Raw genomic sequence first — 21411 nt, forward strand, 5'->3', positions numbered from 1 at the left:
TAAACTGTCACATTTCTTTGTTTCTGGGTGAAATTATAACTGGGTATGGAAACACCTGTACACCTGGGAAGCAGCAGTGTTTAAGAAGGGGGACTCCATCACTTACTCCTCAGGGCGTGACCACAGACAGCTGTGTCATTTAACCACTCAAAGTCTCAGCCTCCTCATCTGTAAGATCTTGGCAGGAACTCCCTGTTGGCTTTCCTCTTCCTTCCTGACTGTTCTTTCTCTGTCTCCATTGCTGGTTCCTCCACCCTGGCCTGACCTGGAATGTTTGGGTTCCACAGGGCTCATTGTTAAGTACCTAATGAGTAAGAACTATTAATACCATTATCTTAGACTGAGCAAAAGTTCTTAGCTATTAATCAGATTAGTCATTTCTGGGGACAAAGAGGGAAAATAATGAAAAGAAGAATATAATGGTGACCGCTGGTGACTCCCAACTCAAACATTCTTATTCTGGGTGCCTGAAATACACCTGCCATCCTATCACATGAAACTCAGCATCTTACTGTAATTAAAATCTAGTAGGGAGGGACTCCCCTGGTGGCGCAGTGGTAAAGAATCTGCCTGCCAATGCAGGGGACACGGGTTCGAGTCCTGCTCCGGGAAGATCCCCCATGCCGTGGAGCAACTAAGCCCGTGCGCCACAACTACTGAGCCTGCGTGCCACACCTACTGAAGCCCGTGCGCCTAGAGCCCATGCTCGGCAACAAGAGAAACCACCGCAATGAGAAGCCCGCACACTGCAACGAACAGTAGCCCCCGCTCGCCGCAACTAGAGAAAGCCCGTGTGCAGCAATGAAGACCCAACACAGCCAAAAATAAATAAATTTATTTTTTAAAAAAATCTAGTGGGGAAAGCTTTGCTCCCCCCTGACTGTAACCTCACCAAGGGCAGCATCCACATCTGACTCAGAGATAGCAGTTATTGAGCTAATCTCTTGGTATTCAACCCCTTTACTCCTAAATTCCACTCCTAAATTTCTAATTTAAAAATTAAAGATTCTAACATTATTTCTGCAAATACTTTTAAGGTCTCCACTGCTCAGGTGCCCTAATAAATCCTTTCAAGGAGCTCCCCCCTCCCCCGCCAACTCTTTACACACACGCTTTACCTCGCCTTAAACGCAACCCTACAGATTCCCAAACGTAGCCTTCCAATAAGCTCTCCCTGGCACAGATTCATTCTCAGTGCTTTCTAACTTTAGAATCCAACTTTTCAGTACTTTTTGTTTTACTTGGGGAGGATAGTTATACCTGAATCAAAGCTCCCTTTCAAAATTTCTAAAGGGCAATACAATAAAAAAAAAAATCTCTCTCCCCTAAGAGACAAAGCATATGTGGGTTAGATATTTCTCTGCCCATCCTCCTCATCAATGCCTCATGACACAACCCTGAGGAGCTGGACCAAAACAGCTACCCACCTGAGAAGGATTCAAATGCTTTCGTGATTACCACATGATAAGCAACAACTGAAAACAAAATAAAATAGGGCAGAGCAGAGACTACTACAAAACCGCTTACATTAAATAAACCTATTACAGCCTATGTTGACAATAAGCTGGCGTATAAGCTGAGACAAAAGTGAAGGCAGCCTCGAAAGATGCCACATTTAGGCACAATGGAGGCTGGGGTAAAAATTACCTCTAATTCAGGAGACATTTCATCAGTGAAGGATCCAGAATTTCAAGAAGCAATTTTGAAAGCTTAGGAAGGCTTTAAAAAGGGCAAGCATCAAATCAATGGCTCATGTGTGTTAATTTTAGCTGCAAGAGTCCAAAGTGAGATATGAAATGAGGAAAGCAGCCGAGGAACACCCAAACAAGAAACAAGAAGCGAGGTGTGGTCACTGGGTACCCATCACCCAGGCCCAGACACTCAGGGGGAGCCAGCACTGCGAAGTTTAGTGAAATCCAGTCCCTGCCCTGAGGAGCTCCCCACATGGTCGGAGAAGATGGGCGAAACACGTAAACTTCAACATTACAAGATATAAGCTATAACCAAGGGCCAGCAAGTGCACTGGGGCAGAGCTGAGAGCATCGTGACTGAACGACAGATCCTGGAAACATAAAGCCAGTGTAGATCTTAAGAAGATGGTGCAATAGCAAAGCAAAAAAAAGATTTTAACCACGGGCCAAAGCAAGGAGAATATACTGACAAGAACTATACTGACAAGACTGTCCAGATAATGACATGGAAGCAAACCAAGTATCCATCAACAGATAAATGGATAAGCAAAATGTGGTATATACATATGATGGGATGTTAGTCTTAAAAAAGGAAGGAAATTCTGACACATGCTGTAACTTGGATGAGCCTTGAGGACACTGTGCTAAGTGACATTAGCCAGTCCCAAAAAGACAAGTACTGTCTGATTCCTTATATGAACTATTTAGGTTAGTCAAAGAGAGAGAAGGTAGAATGGTGGTTGACAGGGGCTTGGGGGAGGATGTTTAACGGGTAAAGAGTTTCAGTTTCACAAAATGAAAACAGTTATAAAGATGGATGGTGGTGACAGTTGCACAACATTATAAACGTATTTAACACCACTGAACTGTAACTTAAAAATGATTAAGATGGTAAATTCTATGTTAGATATATTTTATAATAAAAATTTTTAAGAATATCCCAATAACGAGGACTTTATGATAATCTAGGACAAAACGAAACCAGGGTTCTAGAGACATAGTAGAGGGATTCAGATCTGAGTGGCAATTTCAAGGGGGGATAAATCAAATTATGCTGCCTAGGTAAGGAAAAAGCCTTAACGCTACCGATTAGAATTAACATATTCAATAGATATGAATGCTCTGTATTTGACATTTGCTATCTAACTTCATAATAACTAGCCTTTTCAAAAACTAAGATTTTTTTTTCTACATACATATGTATACACACTCACACTAGAATGGGCTTCAGGAATACAGAATAAAGGGAACAAACCCTTCAATACCACGATGGCAGTCCAGAGGCAGCAGAAGTACAACTCCAGAGTCAGACTGCCAGGATGTGCAGCCTGGGTCACACTCCCAACCTCGGTGACCTGTCTCAGCCTCAGTTTCCTATGAAGAAGGACTGCTGGGACGATTAAATAAATATATACAAAAAAATAATAATAAATAAATAAATACAAAGTACTTTAATTACCTGCCTGTCACATAGTTATAGTTGCTCAAAAAAATGCTAGACATTGCTGTTGTAATGTTATTTATATTATACCCACTAAGCAATTAAAAAACTGGAATAAAATAAGTTATTAAAAAGATATGTAAAAACAACCATCATTCACCCTGATTTCAATTGGAAAATTAGGGACAAAGAATCGGAGTGGTGGCGAAGTAAAACTTATCTCTGATTAAAAGTAAAGTCTACCAAAATCGTGGCCAATTCTTGCTGAATGGCCTTAGTATGTTAATAACCCACTGGGGAGAGAAGAGGCAAGGAGCAAGAATGACTTCTGCATTACTAAGAGCCCTCCTTGCATCTTCCTCTACATTCAAAGCCACTCTGTAAGACAGTAAAATCCCTACTTCACAAATGATTAAACCAAGACTCAGAGTTTAAGTTAAGCTTATCAAAAATCATCGGGCTATTAGTCACAGAGCTATGATTTGACACCTGATCCAAGGCCCATACTTTCTCCACCAAACTGTGTTGCCAGTAATTTCCACTCCACACCCAAGCTGCTCTGGAATAGGAAGGGAAAGCTGTGTATAAGTATTTGATGAGAACAAAATGATGTATGAATAAAGCCCAACTCTGACTGTTCTCATGGACTCCAGAATGTCTACAGGAAATAACCAATGACCAAACTCAAATTTAATGTTAAAATGACAGAACTACAGATTAAGAAGAGCTTTGGCAATACTCTGGGCACTCAACACTAGTGAGGCTGTAGGTGACATGTACACTCCAGTACTAGTCCCAGTTTCCAGAAAGCGACTGGGCAATACACAAGACAGTGATTAAAACCAACAGTGCTGGGCTTCCCTGGTGGCGCAGTGGCTGAGAGTCCGCCTGCCGATGCAGGGGACACGGGTTCGTGCCCCGGTCGGGGAAGATCCCACATGCCGCGGAGCGGCTGTGCCCATGAGCCGTGGCCGCTGAGCCTGCGCGTCCGGAGCCTGTGCTCCGCAACGGGAGAGGCCACAACAGTGAGAGGCCCACGTACCGCAAAAAAAAAAACAAAAAAAAACAAAAAAAACACCAACAGTGCTAAAGTTTGGCTAACGTGAGGATTAAGCCAAAGATGTTCACCAACAGTATTGTTCAACACCACTGCAAAAATTCCAAGAAGTATATTATGACAGGGAAAAAAAAAGTCATATAAAAATGGAAAGAGCAAAAAATCCTTATTTATAAATAATTTTCCATCTGCAAAACACACAGAATTGAATGAAATTAGTACTATTAAGAGAGTTCAGTAAAATGGGAAAACAAAACGCACAAGAATAAATTCAAAGTGATGAATGAGCCTATGTGTTTACCTAGTCCCTCTCTCAAATTCCTTTAAAATGATCAAACAAATATAAAAGTGCCACAAGAATTTTTTGCACAAAACAGATAGGCACTACTGACAGGCCCTTGAGGAATTTCTAAAAGACATGGAGCAGATAGGTTTAGACTGACAGAAAAGTAACAAAGAGCCTTAATTCAGCCAGGAAAGGCAAGCACACCACTGAAGCGCTGTAGGCAACGTCTGGCCAAAGAATGGCTGTCTGCACTGGGTCGGTGAGACCGCACAGGCCTTCTTATTGCACCCATGGGCAGGGGAACGACACTCCAGGTCACGGTGGATGCCACAGCAATGAGCTGCCTGGGAAAGGGTGAAGATCAGCCTTGCAAAGAAGTGAAGCTCCCCAGTGATCGGAGGACTTACTGTCAGACGGCCACAAACTGTACGCAGAGGCCTAATGTAGCAGCAGCTGGTGCAGGAGGGAGGGCAGGATATCAAACTGAAGACCCTCTTCTGGAACTCTCTTAGGGCCTACCCTCCTCTCAGTCTAACAACTATCTTAAAAGCAAGGGAAGCCTGCTTTTGCTTCCTCTGTAGGAACCCAATGCCGGCTTCTCTTACCACTTCGCTGCTTTGGTTTTCTAACTGTTTGACATGGTGGTATGACAACCTGGGTGTAAGATCTCTGAGGTCAAGGATCACATCTTTCACTCCAGCTCTGTATTCACAGACATGCCAAAGATTGATAACAACAAAAACAGGAACAAAGATACCAATTCTCCCCCAACATGACCACTCCGTCTTGTAAAAATTATAGTTTCACCACTGGACTAATTCTCAAAGATCTGATCATCTTTTCATCAGCCCATAGACTCTTCTTGAATATTGTCCTGAAATCAGTTCTTCAACTACTGAAACATCAGTCATCTCTGACATCTGTAAACCACTGCGCCATGCCCTCTCACTGAGGAGGCATTCTACTGACTGACGTAGTAAGAATTCTTTAGGTGGCCCTTCCTCATTAAAACTAAGGCATAGTCAATAAAATGCAGAGTAATGCTTTTTATTTTTAGCATACACCTAAATTATTTTCATCCAAAAGTTTAGCCTAAATTCTAACTCAGTAAATTACAAACAAAACAGAACATAAGTATTTGTATAATCATTGCAAAGAAACAACCCAGAAGGATTTAAAAAAAAAAGTACGATGATATTTACTACATCTTTACTTTAAAATAGCCCCCAGATGGAAGCAACCCAAACAGCAAACACTGAAGAATATCATTATATGATTTATCTACTTGGTGGGATATTATACAGTCCTCAAAAATGTGTAATTACCCATGTGTCCATCAACAGGTGAATGGATAAAGAAAACGTGGCATGTACATACAATGGGATATTGTTCAGTCTTAAAAGGGAAGGAAATTTCTGACACACGCTACGACATGGATGAAACTTGAAGACATCATGCTAAATGAAATAAGCCAGTCACAAAAGGGCGAACACTGTATGATTTCACTGTAAGTGAATATAATGTGGTAACTAGAGTAGTCACACTCCTACAGACACACAGAAAAAGGGTGGCTGCCAGGAGTGGGGAATGGGGAACGAGTGCTTAACGGGTATGGAGTTCCGGTCTGGGAAGACAAGAAGTTCTAGAGGCGGATGGTGGAGATGGCTGCATAATAAGGTGAATTTCCTTCAGGCCACTGACCTGCACACTTTAAAAATGGTTAAAAGAGTAAATTGTATGTTATATATTTTGTCGCAATAAAAAGCTATAGTTATGAAGACTATATAGAAACATGAAAAATTCTTGTGCTATGTTCAATTTTCAAAAGCATACAAAGGTGTTTGTAAGAGAATTCAATATAATGCTATGCTTAAGAGTTATAATAATGGTGGAGATCGCGGGTGATTTTCCACCGTTGTATAAATGTACTGTAATATACTGCTGCTTTTTATGCTTACACTTATAAAGACACTAAGTATAACACCAAAAGAGCGAAGCTCAGGTGTCTGTAACCACAAAGCTCCCTCACGTACTACTCCTTTCTCCATTCATACAATCCTAACCTTGGGGCACGAAAAAGGTTTATATATGCTTAATATCTGGGGGCTGTGCAATGACCTAACAACTGCTGGGGAGCTCTCGGCACACAGAGAGGATTTAATTTTAACCTAACAGTTTTCCTCTTATCCCCATTTTCAAAGTTTAAGAAGAAAACGGGCCTTACTTGAGCCAATATTTTCTATCAACATAATTTCCTTCTTAGTCATTACTTTTAAGCCACCTTAACTCTTTTGTGGGAGAAGGCTGGGCTCTAAATAAGTAAGTAAATAAAGTTATCATCAAATAAAATTTCTTTTAAAAAGGAGGGTCAGAAAAAGTGAAACGGGAAAAGCATCTGAGCAGGAATTGGAAGAGGAGCTCCAGTCAGCTGTGCTAGTTAGTGGCGGGGACATGCCAGGGGTGCACAGCTGCTCGCAGACTGCTTCCCATCCGTAAATGGAGAGTCGATTTGCTGCCCTCTTTACCACCTTTACTGACAACACTATAAAGATCAAAGGTGACAACGTTTATAAAAATGCTCTGAGGAATGTAACATGCTTTATAAACTAAAAGGTGGTGCCTTATCTAATTTACAATACTCATTTACAATACTCATTTACAATACTAATCTACAGTACTAACTTACAATACTCATTTACAATACTAATTTCATTTCTTCTGGGTTGTCATAAGGCACCACATGAAATCGGCCCCCTCATATGTGCTTTTGTTTTTCCATTATTACTTCTAACTTCTGTCGTTCTGAGAGCACCGAGTCTCCCCAATCCTCAGAGCTCCCCAGCTCTGCATTTCTGAGACAGAAGGACGGTTCAAGGCATTCTATTTAAGACAAGCCATGTCAGAGGCATCCCCCATGGTATGTAGAAAGAGGCCTGCACAAGGAGAGAAAGGTCATATGGAATAAAGGGTTTCCCATAACCCACATGCAGTACTCCCAGGTTTCATCCAACAGCAGGGCTCTTTCAGCACTATTTTAGAATACCAGTGGCTTCTAAATTCTTTAAAGCAGAAATGTTTCCTATCCTTCTGAGGGCAGGAAATCTAGTACAGTGAGGGGCATGTCAGATAGAGCAGCCTTCCAGAGGGTGTCATCTTCCACTACGCCAATATTTACTCAGGTGCTAACCATGCCCTTCCCCTCAAGGCCAGTGATACTCATACTTCCACACAACCCACATTTTCTGAGGAGGGAAACTGAGTTTTTAATTTTAAATACACTAATAAGTCAAATAGGTAATAAACCACCTTTACGACTGTTGTGCAAATACAATAGATCCTGCACATTTGACAACATGACCAATTCCCAAATTCTCAAATGGCACTAATTCCCAGAATTGTCAGACTGCTCTTTTCCTTGCAATCACTAAGTGATACTTTCAAACCTGCTTGGATTATTGCATACAGCTTCACAATTCAGACAGAGTGTTCAATCCCAACTTAATTCCAACTCACAGAGGAATTCTCAAATTCATACAGGGGATCTATGGGTGTAACCAAACAACTAAAAGAGGAACTGTTATTGTTCATAACCTCAGAAGTCGGTGGAGCGTTCAATCTGCCAATGAGCCAGTGACCCCGACAAGATAATGACGGCAAGGAAGGACAATCCACTGGTGCACTTTGATCTTAGGTAAATGTGATAGAGGAAGATCCAAATTCATAAGGTTAAAATTACTGCATTTTAGAAAAAGATTTACAGAAGGATTCCTTCTGATAGCAAGCAGTCAGGGCCTTAACCACTGACTCCCCTTGTATATTTAAAATATAATTTAATTTAAAATATTGTATTTATACTCAGGTTTTCAGGAATCTATCTCCCACATCAAGCTACCCTGCTCAAGGAAACTTTGGCCACAATTTCTCTGAGTTCAAACAATGCTGACATAAAAATAGGCTCTAATTTATTTCACTAAAAAAGAAATTTAATTTTAAAAAAGGTGATTCCAGAATGTGTTTGGCAGGTTCATCTCCTCAACTCACTGGATTTTTTGTTGGTAGTGGAGATGGTAGCACTTCGTTCTGATTTCGTTTGGGGTCTCACTGTTCTGTGTAATTTCTAATGCAAAGCGTATTAGGTGCTTTCACAGCCTGGTTCCATCTTCTGTGACCACTCATGAGTTCTTCCCAGGAAATTCTGGAACAGAGAAAATAGTCTCTAGACACCGGGATCATAACAATGAAGAACATGGGTGTTGGCAGCCACGTTGTGCCACATGGACCAGGGAGCAGAGGATGCTGGTCTGGAACAAAGAACTCGAAGCACTGAAGGAAGCTATGAGATGGGGACAGAGAGAAGGAAAGAGCTTCCCAGGCCCATCCACAGAGTGTTCCAGTCTCTGGCTCCTGGCCTGAAGCCCAGCTGTATCCCTGCAGAGATTTTAGGACACAGCCCAGAATCCTTCCAATAAATTGCCTTTAGTGTATAAACGAGTTCAGTTAGGTCTCTCTAACTTATAACCAGGAGTCCCCTAACTAACAGAGGGCTCTGTGGTCCTTTCTGTTGATTGTTTTGAAGGAGGCAAGCTAGAAACCTGCAGGTGGCAGATGGAACCCAGCCGGGTCTGCAAGTCAGAAAGGCAGGCAGCACCTCAGAACCTGATGCAGCAGCAGGGGTTGAACAGGGTGACTCCAACCTCACACATCCTCAGCAGGCCACCCGAGGGCAACTCCTCTAGTTAACCTACCAAGTAATGCTAGATTAAAAGGGGAGTGAGCTATTCTCTATTCCACACCCTTGCTTTAAAGAGGAATACAGGAGAGGCAGAGCAGCTTTCAGGGTACCGTCAAAAAGCACTGTGCCTGGAGGGCAGAGCTTCCCAGGTTCAGGAACAGCAAACTAAACCCAGAACAACGGGGGCACGGCACCTCTATCCCACCAAGTCAACTCCCAGGCGGAAAGGAAGGAAATCCCAGCTTAAAAACCACAAGGACATCCATCAGACAGAGCATGCTGATGATTTTTTTATACATATATTTGGTAAACAGAGAAGAAGCATCCACTATTTTTACTTGGTTAAAACATGACCCATCATGATAGTCACACAACAGCATAAATGTACTTACTGCCACCGAACTGTACACGTTACAAATAGCTACAATGGTAAATTTTGTTATGTACATTTTTCCACAATTTAAAACAACAAAAAAAACATGATACATCAAGAGTCACAGAGACTGAGCCCCCCACCCTGCGACAAACACCATGCACGATGTTACCTGAGACAGTCTTGTCAATAACGTGTCCCCTTGCCGTGGGCAACTCAGAACAGAACCGGGGCGACGTGAGTGGCCGTTTGGGTGGGTACAAGAGAGCTGCGGTTTGGGGGAGGTGGGAGCGGGGGCTGCTGAGCCCAGGCAGCCACGTCCTGAAACCAGCAGTGATGAAAAGCCACTCCACAGGCTATCTCCCCTACCTCCTAATACCTGATCAGCATAGTCTCAGCATTACTAATTCCTAAGTATTTCAACATGAACTCCTCAGAAGTCACTGCTGGTTTCCTATCCGCCACAAACAGATGGCAACCCAGAAGAGTCCTGTTCCCATTATGCCGACTTGGCGGGAGGCTCACCTGCCGCCACCTGAAACACCGATCCCTCCCACCTGCACACAGAAGGCTCCCAAACACAACTCAAATCCCGCCCAGATGCCCACTGATCAGCATCCTTAAAAGCATGGGGGGGAGTCTCATTACAACTCCACTAATTAATAAACATAGGGAGGGACCACATCGCATTCTAACATGATTACAGGAGACTCTGCAGCTTTCGTTGCAGTTCCACTCTGCAGCTCAGGCTGGTTCCCGGCCTGATTACACTGGGACGGAATCCAGTTTTCTAATATATCCATATGTATGAGAATCACAGCAGATCTCATTACATCAAACCTGGAGGAAAACCTCTGGAGATGCTAAAAGTTCAATTTCAGCCACATTAATATATCCTTAAAATTTTACTAACAATGAAACTATCTATCCTGTTTTTATAACTCCAACACAGATTTCTTAGCTGCCATTTTTTAACTTAAATAATCAAACACTAAGAGAACGATAGACTGTTCACAAATTATGCCTAAATTAGAAAACATGAAAGCTGCCTCTGTGCATGGATATGTACATGTGTGTACACACACACACACTGGCAAGGAGGAAGAAAAGGAAAAGTAGATTGTTTACTTCACCAGATTCCAAGCAGAGATGTTCTTTCACGTTTTGTGGACACACCTGACCATCACCAGGGCCTGAACCACTGACTGATCCTTGCCTGCTCAGCAGATCCAACGGGACTCTTTGGAATGCTAAGCCAAGGTTTCCTTTAGCAGAGGCAGCTTAAGTTAACTACAGCTCCACGTTCTCCTGCCACTCTCCAGTGATGAAACCCTTCAGGGGCTCTGCTCCTGCAATAAAGACCAAAATCCTTAAACACGGGATACAAGGCCCAGCACGAAAAGGCATCTCTTTCACCAAGTCCTCTGCATTTCCTCAGGGAAACCATCTCTGACCTTCTGACCAGATTAAATCCCACCTTTATACCCTGCACTTCTCCTTCGTGGTATGAATGAATGAACGAGTTAGCATGTCTTTCAGTGCAAGTAACAGATAATCTCAACTCAGGTTGCCTTAAACAATAGGTAAATGTATTTCACAAAGTAAGTCCAAAGGCAGGTGCGTGGTTGGCTCCGAGGAGTTCTCGCTGCTCTTTTCTCGGCTCTGTCCTCTCCCCTGCACCAGCTTCACGTTCAGATTGTAGAAATGCGGCTGTAACAACTCCAGGCACCACATCCAGACAGGACTGTACTCAGAGGAAAAGGACTATCTTTCCTAGTGTTGTCATTTTAAGATTGAGAAGTACTCCAGAACCTCTGGCAGACCAGAACCAGGTCTCTTGCTTATCCCTACAGCAGTCACCGATGGTGAGTGGGACCCGCAGGACTGGCTGAAACAGATCAGGACTTACCCCTGTGCTGGGGATGGATCGCCTTCCCCACAGCACATGCAGACGGGGAGGGTATCTAAACAAAACCCCAATTCCATGACGAAGGGAAGAAAGGATGTTAGAAATGCACTCAACAGGGTCGGCTAGTCATCAATCTGGGATACGTGCTGGTTGTTGCCAAGAGAAAACCCCACTAGCTTCACCCACATGCACCTATAAAACCAGCAGCAGCAGCTTGGACAGGAGGCCACAGGGCAAACGAGGGGGTAAGAGAAGAGATGCGGACTTTCGATCAGCAGGTGCAGACTTAGGTCCCAAGACGTGTGCTCAACAGTTATGTGACCGTAGGCAAACCCCCAACCTCAGCTTTCTCATAAAATAAAAAAATACATGCTTGACATGATGTGCAAGGTTACTGTGAAGACCAGATAAAACGGTAGATGTGGAAAAAGGCTTTATAAAAACAATGATAACTAAAACTTGTAAAAAGTCACAAGCCACCGAGAAAAACTCCTCCAAAAAAAAAAAGTTGTCTGTCTGGCCAAACTGAAGCAGGTATAATCTACTAATGGATCTCTGCTTTAAAAATTACATTTCTATTGATTTACTTGTGACTTGGTTGGAGGCTTTCCAACATGATCTACCGACTCTCTCTGAGTTGAGGTGGAACAGAACAACTCTACAGAAACTGCCTTAGGGGTCCGTAGGAAGCCAACCCAGGGTCCTCTTCACTTCTGCGTTGATCCCTCCTCCTCAGGCACGCACAGCAGTCATATTCTCACTGCCTTCTAAATCGAAAGGCGGGGGGGGGGGGGGGGGGGGTGGTTTACAAGCCAGAAAAGGCTAAGAAAACCTAAGTGTTTTCAGTTAGGAGAGGGGAGACGGATTTGAATGCACAAGTAGAAGCCAGTGGTTACCCAGGAGACAGCTCAGCCCAACTCACGTGAACGTGTGTGAGTCGCGATGCCTATAGATAATAAGTGCAGAGGTTATCTAAGGCCTCCCTGCTAACGCTATTTCTGTCAGGCAGTGTGGGCATGGAGCCACCCAACATGGCTTGTGTTCTACCTAATCTCCCACCTGCCCGCCCCACCTCTTCATTCATCTGTCTCCACTTACCGTGGGGTAGAGATGGGCAAGCGAGCCACAGAGAGGCTCAAACCCATCTAAAGAGTAAGATACGCGTTCACCTACGCCAACCACATTTTTTTCTCATTAGATACATCCCCCTTCATTTGGGCAATAAAGTGAGAAGACTGGCCGTGCCTAGTACTGTGATTCGAGAGGGTGAAAGCAGTGATATTCTGGGTTTACTTTGACGTCTAGGAACTTAAAACGCTTCCTCACGGTGAGGGTGCCTTTCTCTCCGAGACTTAAAAATCAACAACGTATGATTTTCCACTCCAGTCCAGGCAGAAGAACCAGGTAACAGTGTGAGAGCAAAGACATGTTAGGGAATTACAATGCAGGGAAAACGGAGGCAGCAACTGGCAGTCTGGACAGTTTGAGAGGTATTTCTCTGCCCAAGTTCCCTGTGGTCGCACACATGCAGAACAGCGCCACTCCCAAGACACACACTTCCAAGGGGCAGGTGTGTCTAACAAGACCGATGATCAAGAATATTTTCCGTCTAAATCATGTGTATGTATGAAAGAATTCTGTAAACCATAAAGCTGCCATGTCCCACACCAGTGCAGTGTCTCGAGCTCAGCTTCTCCCCAGAGCACGTTGCCATGTGTGGTCCTGCCTCTTCAAAACCCACCCCATTTAATGCAATGTAGTGCCCTGAGGAAGGACATCAGTGAAACTGGTGCAATCAGAAGTAAGTCTAGAGTTTAGTTAATGACAACGTATCAACGTTAATTTCTTAGTCTTGACAAATGTTCTATAGTTTTGTAGGATAACATTAGAGGAAGCTGGGTCAGAGGAACTCTCTGTACCGAGTATCTTTGTACCTTCTGTAAATCCAAAACTATTCTAAGATACGAAGCTTATTTTTAAAAGTTTAAAACACCTGTCTGCTTAAAAAAGGAAAAAAAAAAAGAAGGGGAAAAAACACACTGCATGGGAAAAGACTTTCTAAGCAAACCATCAGAGTAGAAACTACGGGAAAAAAATTGAAAGACTTGACTACATAGAAAATTTAAACTTTTATACATAAAATATGCCATGAACAGAGTTGGAGTTGAAAGGCAACCAAGAAACTGGGAAAATATTTATAATATACATGCGAGAAAAGGGGTTGATATACATAACATAGCAAACTTCATATATTTTTTAATTTTTAAAAAAAGGCCACATGCCTAGGTACTCCATCTGCTACAACTGCTTTCACACATATCAAATCTGTATGTCCAAACTCCAATTCAGTCCCTTTAAACCACGTTTCTTCCCATTCCACCCACTGCCTCTGACAGCCCCCCACACCTGGGGGCTCTGCTAGAGAAAGCAGAGCTTCAGTGCAGCCTTCCCCACAGCGGCTAACCCTGTTCAATTTGTTGGACCACTCCTAACCAAAGTCTCCTTCTAGAATCTAGGACTCTTTTCTTCTTTATGAGCGCAATATGTCAAGCTTACCTACTTGGTGCCCACAATACTGAAAACAGGTCAAACCACAACCAGAAGTGGGAATCCTGAGAAAAGACTAAGGTGTGCGAAGACCTCGCAGGTCAAAACCAGATTCAAATTTCAGCACCAGCCAATCAGAAAAAAAGGAAGCAGAAAAGCACTCACCACAGGTGGGCAGCCGCCTCCCACCTGGAGCCCCATTTACCTGGATTTCTAGAGAGACTCACCTATTCAGAGAAAAAGCACCTTCGTAAAATAAAACACAGTTACAACTAACTCAGCAGTTTATATTAGAGCCAACCAATCTTAGTAATTTTTTGGTTGTTGTTATTTCTGTGCTTTTAAATTTAGAAGGGGACCAGAGAATCTGAAGAATATACTTCTTTCAAGGTGTCTCCATATATGTAGAGTTTATGTCAGTTAGAATTATACTAAGAATTAATATTAGTCATATTATATTAAAATTAAGAAGCAAAAAGAACATTGAAGTTCCATACATAAAACAATACAGAAGTCAAAAGATAAAATATTTTTCACACAGAATAGTGTGACCATGATTAAAACCACTAGCTAAAAATTCAGGAGCTAGAAGTTTGCACCCCAGCTGATTACATTCTTCCATTAACCTTAGGCAGACTTTCTGTTGCCCTACTTACCTGGAGTTTCCTATGCTACAAGACAGTAGTTCATGTCTTAAAATAACTCTAAGTACTTAAGACAGTACTTAAGGCCAAGTAGACACAAAACGAAGAATAGAATTAAACCCAATCTTAATTTCTTGACGCTCATTCATGATCTAATTTGTGAATAACTCCAGACTCCCCAGCAGGCTTCCTTCCTCAGACATCTCACCTTGGGTCCACCTTACTGCTCATTAGCACCAAAGGAGGTTTAACTTAAACCAATTGTGCTCGTCATTAACCATCTAGTAAAAGGTTTGAAGCAACTGGCTTATATTGACCTCTGGTGATTACTGGTATAGTTCACGTGACAGTGCCTACCTCTCTCCCACAAGTTTCAGCTGTCTTACATACACCAGAGAAATAGCTCAATTCCCCAAAGCCAAATACACGCACATCCTTCTATGTCACATGAAAGAGAAAAACTTCACCATCTGAACACGGGTGAAGGACGGCCAAGGAGATTCCATTTCTATGACCATTGATCAGCAGAGATCACTGTTCTTTGCAAATCACAGACAGCAAAGAAAGGGAAGACAATGGGATATCCCAAGGCTCTCAGAATTAAAAACAATACACCATTTCTGAACCATGGGTTAATCCTGAGACTTCTCTACTTATTTACAATAAACTTATTACATTAAATTCATAGGAGACTGATGTCAAAGCACCTCATAAACATTATTGCTCCTATGAATACCTCTGTGAAGAAAAGCATTTGTAGCCTAGGAGGGACCTACAATGGTACTTAATGTTTCTCTATCCCATTTCTTGCACATAAATACACAGAAGTACAAGTCCTATTCACTGTACTGTATCACGAAATTTTTCAAAACAACGTTAATTAGTTGATCAAAAACTTAAATAAATCTATTCCATACAGCAATGTAATTGTGCAGCTTGTTAATGGTCCAGAAAAGATTTGGTGCTGATTAGTTAAAATTAAAGGTTGACATAATTAGATAAAACTGAATTATGGTGATAACTTGTGGACTTCATATATCAGCACTTTACTCTCCAATGATAACAGAGACCTGGCTGTCGTAGCTGTAAGAATGGTGAGGAGGAAGCAGATGCAAAATCAAACACAAACAGGACGCCATAAATCCACAAAGGCTGGGAAGTGATGCTCCAGTTAGCTATGACGGATGGATTGTGGGCGGGACCCCGATCCCACGCTACTTAATTTATCCCCAAGTCCCTCAAAATCAAAGCTGGGTGAGGAGACAGAACAATGTGTGTGCCACTTTCATTCTCACTCTGTCATAGTATTAAAAAGTACTACTGTTGGAATAAAATAAGCAAACTGTGAGCTTTCTTTTACTGAGTTGCTGTATTTTATTCCAAGCATTTCAAATATTACAGAATTTATTTCATCATTCAGATATCAGAAAATTCTGAAAAGTTAACTTCCTACAAAGGAAACACAGACTGGGTTTCTCATTTCCTGGGAAAAGACGGCAAGCACAAAAACAAAAAGGGTTCCAACTATTTGTAGGCACTGGAAAATGTGACCTGGGTTTAGCCATATTCATCCACCTAGCTGTCCCCATGATCCAACCTCCTTACACTTCTTTCTTTCAGGTAAGTTAAATCCAGGAATGACTTTTTGAAGGCATTCTTGTGTAATATGACAGATGTTAATAAATATACTTCCTGATGATTTAACACAGCAGTAACTATGGCCACCTGAAATGTCAGCTCTGGTGTCCAGGGTTTTCATCCACAGCATCAGGCTAACTTCTTATCACGCATGTTTTGATATTCTAACCACTGGAGCTGAATTTGTCCATCTGGGTTGTGGCTAAGAGGACTGTCTGAAGCTTCAGAAACTGATTTACATGTGAAGATAATCCTGTATATTCTCAGCACATGATAACATCACTACTGATCAGCTTTTCTGGAATATTAAAACTGTCCCAGTACTAACCGGCCTGTCCTCATGGAGGACCCCTGGCACTCTGACACAATGCCATGTGTTTCCCCAGGACAGTATCATATACTCTTAAAAGCCAAAGATGAAGGAAAGGTTCATAGGGGGCCAACAACATGGTACTCAAAGTATGTTCTACACAAGACTCTTCATTTCTCTTGCCAGAGACTGAAAATTACACACACACACACACACACACACACACACCAGGTGTAACTGCCTCCAAAATTTAAACTAATCTTCCCTTGCTGATTGCAAGAAACTGGTCAAAGAAACATTCAGTTAGGATGAAAAAATTCTGAACCCAGTGATACTTGTCTCTATCAAAGGAGAATTTGAAAACACTGAGCAACAGTTTTAGAAAGTAGATACCAAAGAGCCTGTAGAACCAAGTGTCCCACACAGTAACTAGCTTGGGATCAACAGGTGAGACTTAAGAGGAAAGGTTGAGACTGTCATAAAAATTATTCACGAAAAAGGCCAATTCTTAGCCTTAACCAGACACGAACAGATCTGATACAAGAAAAACTATAACACAGTGGTTCTACTATGCCCATTCCAAACTGGGAGAAAATGTCCAAGTATTAAGACTACCAAAAAAAGACATAGCAGAAATAATTGTAACAACATAATAACTTATATTATGCATTTCCAAATCCTTTCACATCCATTAAGATCTAAATTAAGTCTTCAATTTTTAAAAAGTGAGAAACTGTAAATCTTAAGTTGTAGTGTGTGTTATCTTTCTCAAAGCTCTTTCACATCCATTTTGACTCTAATTGTGCTTTTGATTAGAAATAATACCAGTGAGAAAGATGTTCAAGTGAGTCTGTATTATCTGCACAGCACCTCTGCACACCTACAGAATAATTTTCTACACTCTACAGCCTACTACGCCATTACTAGGAGGCTTTCCATAAACACTACTTTTCCATTCTATTCTTAAAATACTTTCTCTCAAAGGTGGGTATCCTTGTCACCACATAAGCGCAAAGACTTCTATTTCTACTTACTGACATCAGAGAAATATATTTGATTCTGGATTAACCACATTTAAAGGAAAAATGGTATAATTTTTACAATCCAAGAATAATCCAAAATTTTAATTTTGATCCATTTTCTATGAAAGCCAGAAATCAAATAGAGTTGACCCACTGGTATAGGTCCTAACATGAACAAAACAGAAGTTAAAAGGAAAAGAAAGCCCAAGTTTATCAGAGTGTGTAGTAATTTATGGAGATGCAGTAATTAATTCAATGTTTATGAGCAAAGAATGTATTTAATTTTAACTGAATGTGTAGTGGGCATCTATCGCCTTGTCTTCCTGGAATGTCTTCCCTTTCTTTAGTTAAAAGCACCCCAACTCACCTTGTGATTCCTCCATTCTATATCTTTGTGGGACTGTCAACTGAGAGCAATCCTACACACACACACACACACACACACACACACACACACACACACACACACACACACACACACACACACACACACACACTCTCACACACACACATACAGCTAAAGGGCAAATTACCTAACAAGGCCAATCACAGTCTCTCCCCAGGAAAACTAAATCTTTCAACACAAGAATGAAATCAGTGGGTGCTGTCTTCAAGACCACGGCACCTGTAACAGACTGCCCATTAGGCGGTTCCTGAAGCCTAGCTCCTCGAAGGTCTGATTCTTGGCCTGCAAAGCCTAGTCGTTCAGCATTTTCTATGCCTATATTATATGTAATTGCTATGCCTACAGTTCTGTAACCTCTCTTTTTCACTCAATAATATATAATGGGCCTCCTTCCAGATTGGTTAATATAGATTTATATCATTATTTTCAATGGCTGTATGCAAAGAAGGTACCCTAATCTATTTAATCAATTCCTTACTTAAGGTTATTTACTAAATAACCGTATACAGTAAATAGTTCTTTACTGTATACATATACCTTTGCTAACTTTTCCTACTATTTTTTAGGATAAGTTCCTAAATGTGGGCTTGCTGGGTTAAAGGTTATGCAAATTTTACGTTTTGACACATAATAGTAGTTATTTAGAATAAGTGCATTGGACTTCCCTGGTGGCGTAGTGGTTCGGAATCTGCCTGCCAATGCAGGGGACATGGGTTCTATCCCTGCTCTGGGAAGATCCCACATGCCATGGAGCAACTAAGCTCGCGAGCCACAACTACTAAGCCTGTGCCCTAGAGCCCGCGAGCCACAACTACTGAAGCCCGCGCGCTCTAGGGCCCGCGGGCCGCAACTACTGAGACCCGCGCACCTGGAGCCCGTGCTCCACAGCAAGAGGGGCCACCATAATGAGAGTCCCACACGGCTCAATGAAGAGTGGTCCCTGCTCACCGCAACTAGAGAGAGCCCACATGCAGCAACGAAGACCCAACAAAGCCAAATTAAAAAAAATTTTTTAAAAGATTAGAATAAGTGCATCAATTTACACCTCTACTGAGACCAAAGAGTATACATGTCCCTTCATCTTCAGCAGCACTGGGAATTACTATCATCCTTATTCCCACTCCAAATTAGGAAATGCCCAAATATTAAGACTACCAAGAGAATGGATACCCAAAGTAATCATAATAACATAATACTTTATATCAAGCTTTACCAAATTGTTTCACATCTAGTAAGGTCTAAATTCAGTTTAAATTACATTGCCAATATAATCATTGAAATATGGTGTCTTAGTTGGCTCAGGCTGCCATTAAAAAATACCACAGTCTGGGGTGGCTTAAACAACAGAAATTTATTTCTCACCATTCTGGAGGCTGAAAACTCCAAGATTAAGATGGCAACAAGGCAGATTTCTTTTGTGACCTCTCATCTTGGCTTGTAAGTGGTTGCCATCTAGCTATGTGCTCACATGACCCCTTCTTTGTGCATGGTGAGGGGCGGGGAGGGAAGTGTTTTGGAAGGGGTTGGAGAGCTCTCTGTTGTCTGTCTCTTCTGATGAGGGTACTAATCCCATCATGAAGGCTCCACCCTACCCCTAATTACCTCCCTAAGGCCCCACCTCCAAATACCAACACACTGGGGGATAGGGCTTCAACATAAGAATTTGGGGGAGAGACATTCGGTTCATAACAAATGGTATCTTATTTTTGCTTTTAATTTCATTTCTTCAATTACTAGTAAAGTTGAATATTTTAATATATTTATTGGTCATTTACTTTCTCTTTTATTTTTCTTTTAAAAATGGTCTGTTCTGATTCCAAACCTGGAACAGGAAGGCTACAGGATGAGCCTGGAACATCTTGTCACACCAGAAAGCAAGGAAGCTACTACAGGCTACTAGAGCTGTGTCATAAGGACTCAGAGCCAAACTGAATAAGTCTATCTGCCCAAAGATATGGCAATTTGAGCATCAAAAGGACAATAATTGAAATGGACTGAAACGCATCATATATGCTAAAACAGAGTAGTTCATAAAGATCCTCAAAAAGAAAAAAAAAAAAAGGAAAGAAAAGACCCTAGCTCCATTACCATTGGAAGATGGCAGGGAACCAACTCATGATTTTGGAGAGTGGCAAATAAAGGGAAATAATCAAACATTCCTACACAATGTATGTATACCTCAGGGTGAGTCCTTCATGCTCTTCCATACAGCAAAATATACCATTATAACATTAGCTGAGGAAAAAAACATCATCTGCATCAGCTGCAAATTTCAGAAAGATGTACCATATGTCACTATCCACGTGGAAGGGAAATTAAAGGACCCAGAAAGGATATAACATACATATTAGTTTCATCCCCCATGGTTCCCATATTTTTAAAAGGTACTGTGCATTCTGTTGGTGGGAATGTAAATTGATACAGCCACTATGGAGAACAGTATGGAGGTTCCTTAAAAAACTAAAAATAGAATTACCATATGACCCAGCAATCCCACTACTGGGCATATACCCAGAGAAAACCTTAATTCAGAAAGACACATGCACCCCAATATTCATTGCAGCACTATTTACAATAGCCAGGACATGGAAGCAACTTAAGAGTCCATCAACAGATGAATGGATAAAGAAGATGTGGTACATATATACAATGGAATATTACTGAGCCATAAAAAGGAACGAAATTGGGTCATTTATAGAGATGTGGATGGACCTAGAGACTGTCATACAGAGTGAAGTAAGTCAGAAAGAGAAAAACAAATATCGTATATTAAGACATACATGGGAAGCTAGAAAAATGGTACAGATGAACCAGTTTGCGAGGCAGAAATAGAGACAGAGATGTAGAGAACAAACGTATGGACACCAAGGGGGGAAAGTTGGGGCGGGTGGGGGCGGGGGATGAATTGGGAGACTGGGGTTGACATATATACACTGATATGTATAAAATAGATAACTAATAAGAACCTGCTGTATAAAAAATAAATAAATAAAACTTTTAAAAAGGTACTGTGCATTAAAAAATAAAATTAAATAAAATTTTAAAACAACTAATTTGATTTTCTGTTTTAATTAAACAAATCATAGTCAAATAATTTCCAGTGAGAGCTCTTGATCAGCATGAGATTACCTCAGTTGCTAACACTTAGTATGTTAAAATTTAGAACCTTTATAAACGAAATGTAATGTATACATACAATGGAATATTATTCAGCCTTAAAAAGGAAGCAAATTCTGAAACATGCTACAACATGGATGAACCTTGACATGCAAAGTGAAATAAGCCAGTCACAAAAGGACAAATACTGTATGATCCCACTTATATGAGGGACCTAAAGTAGTCAAATTCATGGAGA

At 41.5% G+C, this 21411-nt stretch overlaps 1 protein-coding gene across 8 annotated transcripts in view; it reads right to left on the reverse strand.

Annotated features, from left to right (window-relative positions):
• Window positions 1-21411, reverse strand: part of TULP4 (TUB like protein 4) — a 226098-nt gene that overhangs the window by 201595 nt on the left and 3092 nt on the right. The window contains exons 2-3 of one of the 8 annotated variants that reach the window (XM_067701655.1): window positions 10757-10929; window positions 8517-8670 (exon numbers count right to left, since the gene is read on the reverse strand). The exons of 2 other annotated variants lie outside the window; for them this stretch is intronic. The gene's annotated coding sequence lies outside the window, so the exon portion shown is untranslated. Of the gene's footprint in view, window positions 1-2946; window positions 3084-8516; window positions 8671-10708; window positions 10930-21411 lie in introns of those variants that run through there. 5 more of the 8 variants (XM_067701656.1, XM_067701653.1, XM_067701654.1 and 2 more) reach the window with 5 other exon arrangements.

This window comes from Pseudorca crassidens, chromosome 13 (genome assembly GCF_039906515.1).
Source record: "Pseudorca crassidens isolate mPseCra1 chromosome 13, mPseCra1.hap1, whole genome shotgun sequence".
In the NCBI taxonomy this organism is placed as follows: Eukaryota; Metazoa; Chordata; class Mammalia; order Artiodactyla; family Delphinidae; genus Pseudorca; species Pseudorca crassidens.